Genomic DNA, 14,212 nt, shown 5'->3' on the forward strand with positions numbered 1-14,212 from the left:
ATTCTTGACTCCTTTGTCGAAGATAAGGTGTCCATAGGTACGTGGATTTATCTCTGGGCTTTCTATTCTGTTCCATTGATGTATATTTCTGTCTTTGTGCCAGTAGCATACTGTCTTGATGACTGTGGCTTTGTAGTAGAGCCTGAAGTCAGGCAGGTTGATTCCTCCAGTTCCATTCTTCTTTCTCAAGATTACTTTGGCTATTCGAGGCTTTTTGTATTTCCATACAAACTGTGAAATTATTTGTTCTAGTTCTCTGAAAAATACTGTTGGTAGCAAAAATATGGAACACTTCACGAATTTGCGTGTCATCCTTGTGCAGGGGCCATGCTAATCTTCTCTGTATCATTCCAATTTTAGTATAGGTGCTGCCGAAGCAAGCACTCCACGTCCAGTACAAACTGTTGCTTCCTGACGTGCATACAGGCGTCTTCTTCTTCTTCTTTTTTTTTTTTTTCATTTATTTTTATTAGTTGGAGGCTAATTACTTTACAATATTGTAGTGGTTTTTGTCATACATTGACATGAATCATCCATGGATTTACATGTATTCCCCATCCCGATCCCCCCTCCCACCTCCCTCTCTACCCGATCCCTCTGGGTCTTCCCAGTGCACCAGGCCCAAGCACTTGTCTCATGCATCCAACCTGGGCTGGTGATCTGTTTCACCATAGATAATATACATGTTTCGATGCTTTTCTCTTGAAACATCCCACCCTCGCCTTCCCCCACAGAGTCCAAAAGTCCATTCTGTACATCTGTGTCTCTTTTTCTGTTTTGCATATAGGGTTATCATTACCATCTTTCTAAATTCCATATATATGTGTTAGTATACTGTAATGGTATTTATCTTTCTGGCTTACTTCACTCTGTATAATGGGCTCCAGTTTCACCCATCTCATTAGAACTGATTCATATGAATTCTTTTTAATGGCTGAGTAATATTCCATGGTGTATATGTACACAGCTTCCTTATCCATTCGTCTGCTGATGGACATCTAGGTTGCTTCCATGTCCTAGCTATTGTAAACAGTGCTGTGATGAACATTGGGGGTGCACGTTTCTCTTTCAGATCTGGTTTCTTCAGTGTGTATGCCCAGAAGCGGTATTGTTGGGTCATATGGAAGTTCTATTTCCAGTTTTTTAAGAAATCTCCACACTGTTCTCCATAGCGGCTGTACTAGTTTGCATTCCCACCAACAGTGTAAGAGGGTTGGTTCCCTTTTCTCCACACCCTCTCTGCATACAGGTTTCTTAAGAGGCAGGTCAGGTGGTCTGGTATTCGCATCTCTTACAGAATTTTCCACAGTTTATTGTGATCTCACCCAAAAATCTCCATACCTACACTGAAATCAAGCTCCACCCAAGTGCCAACAAGTTTCAGTGAAAGACGTGCCATGCTAATTCTCCAGCAAAACAGAAACACAATCCTGAACGTTAAAAGATGGGCTGCCCAAAGTCATGCCAAACCAATAGACACTCCAAAACTCACTACTGGACACTTCATTGCACTCCAGAGAGAATAGATCCAGATAAACTCGGCAGAACACAGATGCAAGCTCCCCCAGCCAGGAAATCTTGACAAGCCACTAGTCCAACTCCACCCATAGGGACTCCACAATTAAGAGGAACCATGAACTTACAGCCTACAGAAAGGGCACCCCAAACACAGAAATGTAAACAAAATGAAAAGGCAGAGAAATAGTCAGCTGGTAAAGGAACATGATAAAAATCCGCCAAACAACAACAACAAAAAAAAAAAAAAAAAAGAAAAGGAAAAGGAGTTAGGGAGTCTATCTGAAAAAGAATTCAGAATAATGATAGTATAGATGATCCAAAATCTTGAAAACAAAATGGAGTTACAGATTATAGACAAGGATTAAGATGATTCAAGAAATGTTCAACAAGGACCTAGAAGAAATAAAGAAGAGTCAAGCAGTATTAATCAATGCAATAACTGAGATTAACAACTCTGGAAGGAACCAACAGTAGAGTAAATGAGGCAGAAGAAAGGATAAATGTTGTGGAAGATAGAATGGTGGAAATAAATGAAGCAGACAGGAAAAAAGAAAAAGAATTAAAAGAAATGAGGACAACCTCAGAGACCTCTGGGACAATGTTACATGTCCCAACATTTGAATCATATGTGTTCCAGAAGCAGAAGACAAAAAGAAAGGGTATGAGAAAATACTTAAGGAGATAATAGTCAAAAACTTCCCTAAAATGGGGAAGAAAGTAGCCACCCAAGCCCAAGAAATCCAGAGAGTCCCAAACAGGGTAAACTCAAGGCAAAACACCCCAAGATACATATTAATCAAACTAACAAAGATCAAACACAAAGAGCAAATATTGAAAGCAGGAAGGGAAAAGCAACAAATAACACACAAGGAGATCCCTATAAGGATAACAGCTGATCTTTCAATAGCAACTCTTCAGGCCAGAAGGGAATGGCAGGACATATTTAAAGTGATGAAAGTGAAAAAGCTATAACCAAGATTGCTCTAACCAGGAAGGATCTCATTTAGATATGAAGGAGAAATCAAAAGCTCTACAGACAAGCAAAAGCTGAGAGAATTCAGCACCACTAAACCAGCTCTTCAACAAATGCTAAAGGATCTTCTCTAGATAGGAAACACAGACAAGGTTTATAAAAATGAACCCAAAACAATAAAATAAATGGTAATGGGATCATACTTATCAATAATTACCTTAAATGTAAATGGACTAAGTGCTTCAACCAAGACAAAGACTGGCCACATGGATACAAAAACAAGACCCCTATTTATGCTATCTACAAGAAACCCACCTCAAACCTAGGAATACATACAGACTGAAAGTGAAGGGCTGGAAAAAGGTATTTCATGCAAATAGAGACCAAAGAAAGCAGGAGTATCAATACTCATATCAGATAAAATAGACTTTGAAATAAAGACCATGCTAAGAGATAAAGAAGGACACTACATAATGATCAAAGGACCAATCCAAGAAGATATAACAATTGTAAATATACATGTACCCAACACAGGAGCACTTCAATACATAAGGCAAATGCTAGTAAGTATGAAAGAGGAACTTAACAGTAACTCAGTACTAGTGGGGGACTTTAATACCCCACTCACACCTATGGATAGATCAACAAAACAGAAAATTATCAAGGAAACGCAAGCTTTAAATGATGCAATGGACCAGTTAGACGTAATTGATATCTATAGGTATTTCACCCCAAAACAATGGATTTCACCTTTATCTCAAGTGCACGTGAAATATTCTCCAGGAAAAATTACATCCTAGGCCATAAATCTAGCCTTGGCAAATTTTAAAAAATTGAATCATTTCAAACATCTTTTCTGATCACAATGCAGTAAGATTAGATGTCAACTACAGGAAAAAAAAAAAAACTATTAAAAATTCAAACATATGGAGACTAAGCCACACGCTTCTGAATAACCAACAGATCACAGAATAAATAAGAAGGGAAACCAAAATATGCATTGAAGCAAATGAAAATGAAAACATGAAAACCCAAAACCTATGGGATTCAGTAAAAGCAGTGCTAAGGGGAAAGTTCATAGCAATACAAGCCTACCTCAAGAGTCAAGAGAAATAACAAACAACCTAACTTTAAACCTAAAACAACTAGAAAAAGAATAAAAGAAGAACCCCAAAGTTAGTAGAAGGAAATAAATCATAAAAATCGAGCAGAAATAAATTAAAAAAAAAATGAAGGAGACTGTAGCAAAAATCAACAAAACTAAAAGCCGGTTCTTTGAGAAGATAAAGAAAATAGGCCAACCGTTAGCCAGACTCATCAAGAAGAAAAGGGAGAAGAATCAATTAAACTAGAAATGAAAATGGAGAAATCACAACAGACAACACAGAAATTAAAAAGATCATAAGAGACTACTATGAGCAATTATATGCCAATAAAGTGGACAACTTGGAAGAAATGGAGAAATTCTGAGAAAAGTATAGCCTTCCAAAACTGAACCAGGAAGAAATAGAAAATCTTAACAGAGATATCACAAGCACAGAAATCGAAACTGTAATAAAAATCTTCCAATAAACAAATGCCCAGGACCAGATGGCTTCACAGGTGAATTCTACCAAAAACTTAGAGAAGAGCTAACACCTATCCTACTCAAACTGTTTCAGAAAATTGCAGAGGAAGGTAAACTCACAACTCATTCTGTGAGGCCACCAGCACCCTAATACCAAAGCCAGAAAAAGATGCCACACAAAAAAAGAAAACTATAGGCCAACATCACTGATGAACATAAATGCAAAAATCCTCAACAAAATTCTAGCAAACAGACTCCAACAACGTATTAAAAAAATCATGCAACATGACCAAGTGTGCTTTATCCCAGGGATGCAAGGATTCTTCAATATTCACAAATCAATCAATGTGATGCACAATATTAACAAACTGAAAGATAAAAACCATATTATTATCTTAATAGATGCAAAGAAAGCCTTTGAGAAAAGTCAACACCCAGTTACAATAAAAACTCTCCAGAAAGCAAGCATAGAAGGAACATACCTCAACATAATTAAAGCCATGTATGACAAACCCACAGCAAACATAATCCTCAATGGTGAAAAATTGAAAGCATTTCCTCTAAAATCAGGAACAAGACAAGGGTGCCCACTCTCACTACTACTATTCAATGTAGTTTTCAAATTCCTAGCCAAAGCAATCAGAGAAGAAAAAGGTATAAAAGGAATCCAGACTGGAAAAGAAGTAAAACCTTCACTGTTTGCAGATGACATGATCCTCTACATAGAAAGCCCTAAAAACACCACCAGAAAATTACTAGAGCTAATCAAAAAATATAGTAAAGTTGCCGGATATAAAATTTATACACAGAAATCTCTTGCATTCCTATTCACTAACAATGAGAAAACAGAAAGAGAAATTAAGGAAACAATCACTTTCACCTTTGCAATGAAAAGAATAAAGTGTCTAGGAATAAATGAAAGAAATCAAAGATGATACAATTAGATGAAGAAATACACCATGTTCATGGATTGGAAGAATCAATATAGTGAAAATGAGTAGCAATCTATAGATTCAATGCAATCCCTATCAAGCTACCAACAGTAGTTTTCACAGAACTAGAACAAATAATTTCACAATTTGGAAATATAAAAAACCTCGAATAGCCAAAGCAATCTTGAGAAAGAAGAATGGAACTGGAGGAATCAACCTGCCTGACTTCAGACTATACTACAAAGCTACAGTCATCAAGACAGTATGGTACTGGCACAAAGACAGAAATATAGATCAGTGGAACAAAATACAAAGCCCAGAGATAAATCCATGCATGCATGGACACCTTATCTTTGACAAAGAAAGAAAAAATATACAATGGAGAGAAGACAATTTCTTTTTTTTTTAGAAGACAATTTCTTTAACAAGTAGTGCTGGGAAAACTGGTCAACCACCTGTGAAAGAATGAAACTAGAACACTTTCTAACACCATACACAAAAGTAAACTCAAAATGGGTTAAAGATCTAAATGTAAGAGCAGAAACTATAAAACTCTTAGAGGAAAACATAGGCAGAACACTCTCTGACATAAATCACAGCACCTGTGATGCAAAGAACTGACTCTTTGGAAACACCCTGATGCTGGGAAAAACTGAGGGCAAAAGAAGAGGCTGGCAGAGGATGAGATGGTGGGATGGCATCACAAACTCAATGGACATGAGCTTGAGTAAACTCTGGGAGAGAGTGAAGGACAGGGAGGCCCAGTGTGCTGCGGTTCATGGGGTCAGAAAGAATTGGATAGACTTAGCTACTGAATAGCAATAGACACTACAGACAATAACAGTAAATATACATGCTTCTCAAGTGCACATGAAAAGTTCTCCAGGATGGACAGTATGCTGGGTGAAAAATGATATCAGTGAGTCTCAATGATATCAAAAGTATTGAAATCATACAAAGTGTGCTCTCTAATCCCAATGGAATGAAATAAAAATCAGCAACAGATGAATCTTAGGATATTCTGATACCATCCATTTGTAGTTAGCATCAGATCCCACAGGTCCAAGGGCTCAGTCTCACAAGACTGCCCTCACTGCAGACACCAGTCACTGGGACCCAGTCCTCAGGTTACCAACACTTCTGTCCAACTTGACTACAAAGTCAGAGCTTCCCACAACCCTTTTCAGTTTCAGTAGATCACTACAACCCACAGAACTCAAGAAAGTGATTTACCTTACTGGGATTCCCAGGTGGCTCAGTGGTAAAGAATTTGCCTGCCAGTGCAGGAGATGTGCAATCTATCCCTGGGTTGGTAAGTTTCCCTGGAGGAGGAAATGGAACCCCACTCCAGTATTCTTGCCTGAAAAATCCCATGGACAGAGGATCCTGATGGGTTATAGTCCATGGGGTTGCAAAGGGTCATACATGACTGAACACAGCACAGCACTAGTTACAACTGAGGAACAGTCAAATGGAAAAATATGTAGTAGAAGGTACTGGGGAGGGAGGTAGGGCAGAGTTTTCATGCCTTCTCCAGGAGTACCACCCTTCCACAATCCTGATGTGTCTCCCAACCCAGAAGTTCTCCGAAACCCCATCATTTAGGGGCTTTTATGGAGGTTCCATTAGGTAGACAAGATCAATTAAACTATTGGCCATTGGTAATTAGCTCCATCTCCAGTCTGTCTCTGCTCCCCTGAGTTCTGGGAGTGGGGTTGAATGTTCCAGCCCTCCAGTCATAAGGTTTGTTTCTCTGATGACCAGCCCCCATCCTGAAGCTGTCTAAAGGTTTACCAAGAGTCAGTTCATCAACTTAAACTCAGGATTGGTTGAAAAGGGATTGTTATGAGTAATAAAAGACGCTCCTATAACAGGAAATTCCAAGGGTTTTAGAAACTTTGTGCCAGGAACTGGGGACAAAGACCAAACACATATTTTTATATATGCCACAGGTCTGAGGATCCTAACAGTTAAGAGATGTGGCACATGACTAGAACTGACTCAGTCATTAATAATTATTCTGGACTGGAATCCTTACTGAACAAAAATATCTCCAGGGAAAAATTTCTCCAGGGAAAGTCACTCAGGTTTGCAAACTTTCATTTCATCTTGTCGGGTTCTAAAAGCAGGAGCACTGCCAGCAGTATCTGGCTTCATCCTTTCAGGCATTTGATAAATTGAGCTAAGAGACACTGTCATCTCTTGCTCTGAATCTCTTTTGAGGTATTAATGTAATATTGGGATTCCCTTATTTAATAACTCATTTGTTCATTCCTATACTGCTATTCCTCCTCTCTGCTACTGCTAAGTCACTTAAGTCGTGTCTGACTCTGTGCAACCCCATACCTGGGATTCTCCAGGCAAGAACACTGGAGTGGGTTGCCATTTCCTTCTCCAATACATAAAAGTGAAAAGTGAAAGTGAAGTCTCTCAGCCATGTCCGACTCTTCGCGACTCCATGGACTGCAGCCTAACAGGCTCCTCTGTCCATGGGATTTTCCAGGCAAGGGTATTGGAGTGGGGTGCCATTGCCTTCTCCGTTCCTCCTCTCTACTTATACCCAAACTTCTCCACCTTTGGAAGGACATAGGGTTTGGCTACACGCTGGTTTAGTCTGCAGGCAGCAAAACCAGTCTAGCAGGAACCTCCCTTCAGTGCACCCTGATTCATATAGTAAAGGGTTATAAGATCAGTGAGCTGTTTCTATCACTAGGTAATATAGCTACCTCACTGTTAACCCAAATTTTGTCAGGTAGGGTGAAGCTACAACCTGTACCAGGAACAATGACCAAATATATATATCTTATGATATCATAGTCTTTTATAAGCCTTTAGGAAGTCTTCTGTAAGATTTCAGATGATATCTCTGGAATGTGATCCATCCATCCAAACCATATTCCTAGGAAACCTTTTAAAGAAGGAACATTGAAGTGAGCCAAAAACCTTTATGTCCTTTTAAACCTCTACAGATGAATTTAACTCAGCTTTTTTTCTCATGGAATTCTAAATGTGTTCTTACTACTCTGTCTCTGTTTTCTGGTTGGGTAGAAGCCTTCTCTTATAAAGCAACTGCTCTCACGGTAGTAAAATTTTTTTTAGTTCTTATGTTCCCACTTGGAGAAAATCCACCTAATTTGTCTAGTGAGAGAGGAACCCAATTCACTGAAATAGTTAAGGAACTCTCTAGGTCTCTGTCACACATAAGCTTTGATGCCTTATCACCATTAGTCCTCAGAGAAAATTGAATAAATGGTAATTTATGAAACTACCAAAGGAACTCTGGTTACTGCAGCCAAAGGCTCTCCTGGCCTTTAGGGTCACTCCAAAAAGAACTCATAGACAATCCCCACTTAAGCTACTCACTGAACTCTTCAGTATCTGTGGATCTCACCCTTACCCTTGAGGTTGCTCTTGTACAGTCCAATATGGCAAAAGGTGAGGGTGAATGCAGAATTTCCCAATTTATAAAATGGGTTCAGCAACTTTTCTAAAAGGTAAACCTCTGCATGACCTTCACCCAAGAGAGTCTGGCTTATTGAAAATCATAACATTGTAAGACTGTCTTGAGCATCACTGGGAGGAAATTTATCAGAAACAGAAGCATCACGAAGGAAACCATTTTCCCAAGAGCCTCAGACTATGCAGCAGGTGGCTAGCTGTGGATAACTTCTACCCAAGACCTGGGAATCAGGATCCAGGTGTACCTGAAGTCAGTGGCTGCCACACTCTTCTTTGTCTCTTTCTCTTCTTTTGCTTGGCTATCTCTTCTTTGTGCATTAATTTAAAGCTCTTATTGCTAAAATGAAAATTTTAAAGTTTCTTCCCTTGATGTTTGTTACTTTGGGAAAATGAGAAGGATGAGCAAAGAGAGTGTTACAAAAACACATTAATATAGAATCTTATTTCTCTATAGACTCAGGGGCCAGCAGGTTGGGCTCTTGATGAGGACCCTTTTCCCATTTCCACACAGCCATCTTTTATCTACATCTTCACATGGTCCTGAGCAGAAAGAACAAGCTTTCTCCTGTCTCTTCTTATAAGGGCACTAATTCTATCATGATTGCCCTATCCACATGACCTAATCACCTCCCAAAGGCCCCATCTCTAAATTCCACCACACTGGGGATTATGGTTTCAAATCTGAATGGGGGGGGGGGATGTAAATGGGCAGTCCATGACAGCTGACAGTCATTTACTATTTTCTCCTCTAGGCAACCACTCACTCATCTGGTGACTGGAGTTACAAAGGCAAAAGTCATGGGAATCCTGAATGTCTGTGTTTCGGAGAGTCTTCGGGGGCAGTACAGATTTAGTGAATTGAACAAGCCAAGATGTAGTTAAGACCTAGTATGAAACTCAGTATCCCCATCAACCAAAACAAGGGACTGAAAGACTAGAAAATTTCCATTGAGAACCTGGAAGGATAGTTCTTCTGCCCAACCTTCAGGCACAGGACTTTAGCCCTTATCTGTTCTTCCCTAGCACTGCAGGCAAACTGCAGATTGCTAAAGATAATGGCTGCTAATCCTCAAGAATGATTCTTCTCTATTCCCAGAACAATCTGAACTTTGACACACTTGGCTTGCTAAAGTCCCATAAAACATTCTACTCTTTTCCCCTAAATTGACTGCTCCTCTTGAGATTTCTCATGCCAGATATTCTCAAAAAAAGATGCTTAGATTCTGCAGTTCACTTTTTCCTCCACAGATAATAATTAAAATTTCTCAAATGCCTGGGAGATGCCTACAGTCCTTTCAAAATCATTATCTGAAAGTCTGATTATGGTGAAGAAGAAGAAATAGAGTTTATCAAGCCCTGACAAAGCTAATTCAGAAGTTAACATGAAACTATCACCGGGAGGAGACCCATACCTATACGAAACTAACCTACTTTCTCTTTTCCCACCACAATCCATTGATCTATGCCCACATCTGTGCTCACTTAACAGAAACTAAGGCAGATGACACATAGCAAAACCACAGAACCAGCTGGAGTCAGAAAGGCCCAAGATGGGGAGAGGCAACTGCCCTGAACCAGTTTCACCTGACCATGAATGCAATGCCTGCCCAGAAGACCCAAAGTGTCTAAAAGTTGCCTTTGCCCCTTACCATGCTAGAAGCTCTGCCCAAAGGTGGAACTTGCATGTCACTAGGCGCCATTAGTTGTATGCAAAGGAGCCTACCGCTTCATGGATTGCAGTCTTGTCATGGTGATGGGGCTTGTGTAACTCAATGAAGCTATGAGCCATGCCATACAGGGCCACCCAAGACAGACAGGTCATGGTGGAGCGTTCTGACAAAACGTGGTCCACTGGAGGAGGGAATGGCAAACCACTCCAATATTTTTGCTGTGAGAATCCAATGAACAGCATGAAAAGGCAAAAAGAGACAACACCAGAAGATGAGCCCCCCGCCCCCGTCAGAAGGTGTCCAATACACCACTGGGGAAGAACAGAGGTTTTACTAATAGCTCCAGAAAGAATAAAGTGACTGGGCCAAAGTGGAAATGATGCTCAGATGTGGAAGTGTCTGGTGGTGAAAGTAAAGTCTGACGCTGTAAAGAACAATATAGCATATGAACCTGGAATGTTAGGTCCATGAATCAAGGTAAATTGGACTTGGTCAAGCAAGAGATGGCAAGAGAGAACATTGACATCTTAGGAATCAGTGAACTAAAATAGAAGGGAATAGGAGAATTTAATGTAAATGACCTTTTTACCTACTGTGGGCAAGAATCCTTTAGAAGAAATGGAGTAGCCCTCATGGTCAACAAAAGAGTCCAAAATGCAGTACCTGGGTGTAATCTAAAAAATGACAGTCCTCCAACTAATAAAAATAAATGGGAAAAAAAAATGACAGAATGATCTTGGTTCGTTTCCAAGGCAAACCATTCAACATCACAGTAATCCAAATCTATGCCCCAACCACTAATGTTAAAGAAGCTAGAGTTGACTGAAGTTCTATGAAAACCTATAATACCTTCTAGAACTAACACCAAAAAAAGACACCTTTTTCATCCTAGGAAGTCTAGAGATACCTGGAATAATAGGCAAGTTTGGCCATGGAATACAAAATGAAGCAGAGTAAAGGCTAACACAGATTTGTCAAGAGAACGCTTTGGTCAGAGCAAACATCCTTTTCCAACAACACAAGAGACAGCTCTACACATGGACATCACCAGATGGTCAATATTGAAATTAAATTGATTATATTCTTTGCAGCTGAAGGTGGAGAAGCACTATACAGTCAGTAAAAACAAGACCTGGAGCTGACTGTGGCTTAGGCCATGAGCTCCTTATTGCAAAATTCAGGCTTGAAACTGAAGAAAGTAGGAAAAACCACTAGGCCATTCAGATAAGACCTAAATCAAATCTCTTATGATTATACATCAGAGGTGATGAATAGATTCAAGGGATTAGATCTGATAGACAGAGTGCCTAAAGAACTATGAACAGAGGGTCATAACATTGCATAGGAGGCAGTAACCAAAGTCATCCCCAAGAAAAAGAAATGAAAGAAGGCAAAATGGTTGTTTGAGGAGGCCTTACAAAAGACGAGGAAAGAAGAGAAGAGAAAAGCAAGGGGGAAAGGAAGAGATACACCCAACTGAATGCAGAGGTCCAGAGAATAACCAGGAGAGATAAAAAGGCCTTCTTAAATGAACAGTGCAAAAATGGGAAAGACCAGAGATCTCTTCAAGATAATTAGAGATACCAAGGGAACATTTCATGCCAAGATGGGTATGATAAAGGACAGAAGCAGTAAGGACATAAAAGAAGCAGATGAGATTAAGAAGAGGTAGCAAGAATACACAGAAGAAATATACAAAAAAGGTCTTAGTGACCCAGATGACCATGATGAAGTGGTCCCTCACATAGAGCCAGACATCCTGGAGTGTGAAGTCGAGTGGGTCTTAAGAAACATCACTACAAACAAAGCTAGTGGAGGTGATGGAATTCCAGCTGAGCCATTTCAAATCCTAAAAGATAATGTTGTTAAAGTGCTGCATTCAGTATGTCAGCAAATTCAGAAAACTCAGCCGTGGCCACAGGACTGGAAGTGGTCAGTTTTCATTTCAATCCCAAAGGAGGACAATGCCAAAGAATGGTCAGACTACAGTACAATTGTGCTCACTTCACATTGCTAGCAAGGTAATGCTCAAAATTCTTCATGCTAGGCTTTAGTAGTGTGTGAACTGAGACCTTCAGATGTACAAATTGAGTTCCAAAAAGGCAGAGGAACCAGAGATCAAATCACCAGCATTTGTTGGATCGTAGAGAAAGTAGGGGAATTCCAGAAAAAAATCTGGCTTTGCTTCATTGACTACATGAAAGCTTTTGACTGTGTTGTTGTTCAGTCGCTCAATCATGTCCAACTCTCAGCAACCCCATGGACTGCAGCATGCCAGGCACAACAACAACAAACTGGAAAATTCTTAAGGAGATGGTAGTACCAGGTCATCTTACCTGTCTCCTGAGAAACCTGTATATTGGTCAAGAAGCAACAGTTAGAACCTTACATGGAACAAATGATTGATTCAAAACTGAGAAAAGAGTACATCAAGGCTATATACTGTCACCCTGTTTATTTAACTTATATGCAGAGTAAATCATGAGAAATTCTGTGCTGGATGAATCACAAGCTGGAATCAAGATTGCTGGAAGAAATATCAGCAACCTCAGATATGCAGATGATATCACTCTAATGGCAGAAAGTAAAGAGGAACTAAAGAGCCTCTTGATGAAGGTGAAAGAGGAGTGTGAAAAATCTGGCTTAAAGGAGGGGACCTTCAAGATGGTAGAGGAATAGGATGGGGTGAACACCTTCTCTCCTACAAATGTATCAAAATATCACCTGCATGTAGAACTACTCCCAGAGAACATTTTTTCAACGCTGGCAGAGGACCCCAGACTTCCAGGAAGGCAAACAAATCTCATTGAAGTAGGGTAAAAGAGAGAGCCTAAAAGAGAGACAAAGGATTTCAGGATGGGGACCTGCACTCTGGGGAAGGGAGCCGTGAAGGAGAGGAGGTTTCCACACAACTAGGAAACCCCCTCACAGGTAGAGTCAGTGGAAGTTTCAGAACCTCAGAGAGAAATGCAAAACAGCAATACAAGTGCTCCAAAGGCAAAGCAGAGGAAATTCAGCACAGAGATTGCACCTAATGGCACTTTCCAATTGAGAAACGGCTCATGTGCTCGTGTCTTCCCACAGCGAGAGGGAGCTGGGTGCTGAGGCCCAGGCTTTCGGGCCTCAGGGAGAGGGCTGGGGCTGATTGACGTTAAGATATTTTGAGGGGGAAAAAAAAAAGGATATTTTGAGGGGGCTGGCACAGCACAGGAGAGGAAGACAAGGAAAACTCTGGTTCTGTGAGAAACAAAGTATTGTTCCCCCAGGAAGGCTCTAATGCCAGGCTTTGATTCCATGCACTCAGGGAACAAGGGACCCTGCCCAAGCGAATGCGGAAGCGTGGCAAGCCAGCTACGGTTTGTGGCCCCAGAGACAGTCAGGTGTGGTGCCTGAGGCAGAAGGCAGGAGATAGCTACAATCTCGGTCCCAGAGGTTGCAATTACTGTCAAGCTGAGTGGCTGTGGGTAACCACCCACGGCTACCTGGGAGCCTGAGGGGCTTGGGTGTGCCCCACAGCCCAGAGCCAACTCCTTTGGGGAAGTACACGACCGTCTCAGACTGTGGCGACCTCCCGCGCAGCCCAGCTGAGGCAAGTACTCCCCACATATCACAGCAGAGTCTGCTGAACCCCTCTCCCCAGCACAACTGAGAAAGTGAACCTGAATAAGTGGCTCCTTTCACCACCTCCTGTCTGGGCAGTGAACAGATATCGGAGAGAGATTTAAAAGCAAAGGTGGGCCCCAAACCAAAGCAGAACACCAGGGTCTGTGTGAGCAAAGAAAAAAAGGGGAAGTCACCCCAGAAGTTATAGCTGTGGTGGTTTAAATCCCAGCATTTAGCCTGAGACTATGCTTTAGGAAAAATTGTAGACTATGAGAGCAAGTACAAGCAGGAGCAAGACAAGATCTGAGACTAAGCAGACCCCCGAACAGCCCAAAACAGGTCCAGAGACCTTCTTAGATAAACTGGAAGACTTTCTGAGTAGACAAATCAACTGGAGCAGGAAATCGGAGAAACTACGTGCACATTCCTCTGACTGTATTCCTCTCACCTTTCAATATATATAAATCCTCCCCTCCATTTTCCCCGTTTT

At 40.8% G+C, this 14,212-nt stretch overlaps 1 non-coding gene across 1 annotated transcript; it reads right to left on the reverse strand.

The window, feature by feature from the left end:
- Positions 1 to 277: 277 nt before the first annotated feature.
- LOC139030733 (U6 spliceosomal RNA) lies at positions 278 to 384 on the reverse strand. The gene has a single exon (XR_011483136.1). It is a non-coding gene; the product is annotated as a U6 spliceosomal RNA (small nuclear RNA).
- Positions 385 to 14,212: the final 13,828 nt, after the last annotated feature.

Source organism: Odocoileus virginianus, chromosome 23 (assembly GCF_023699985.2).
Source record: "Odocoileus virginianus isolate 20LAN1187 ecotype Illinois chromosome 23, Ovbor_1.2, whole genome shotgun sequence".
Classification (NCBI taxonomy): domain Eukaryota; kingdom Metazoa; phylum Chordata; class Mammalia; order Artiodactyla; family Cervidae; genus Odocoileus; species Odocoileus virginianus.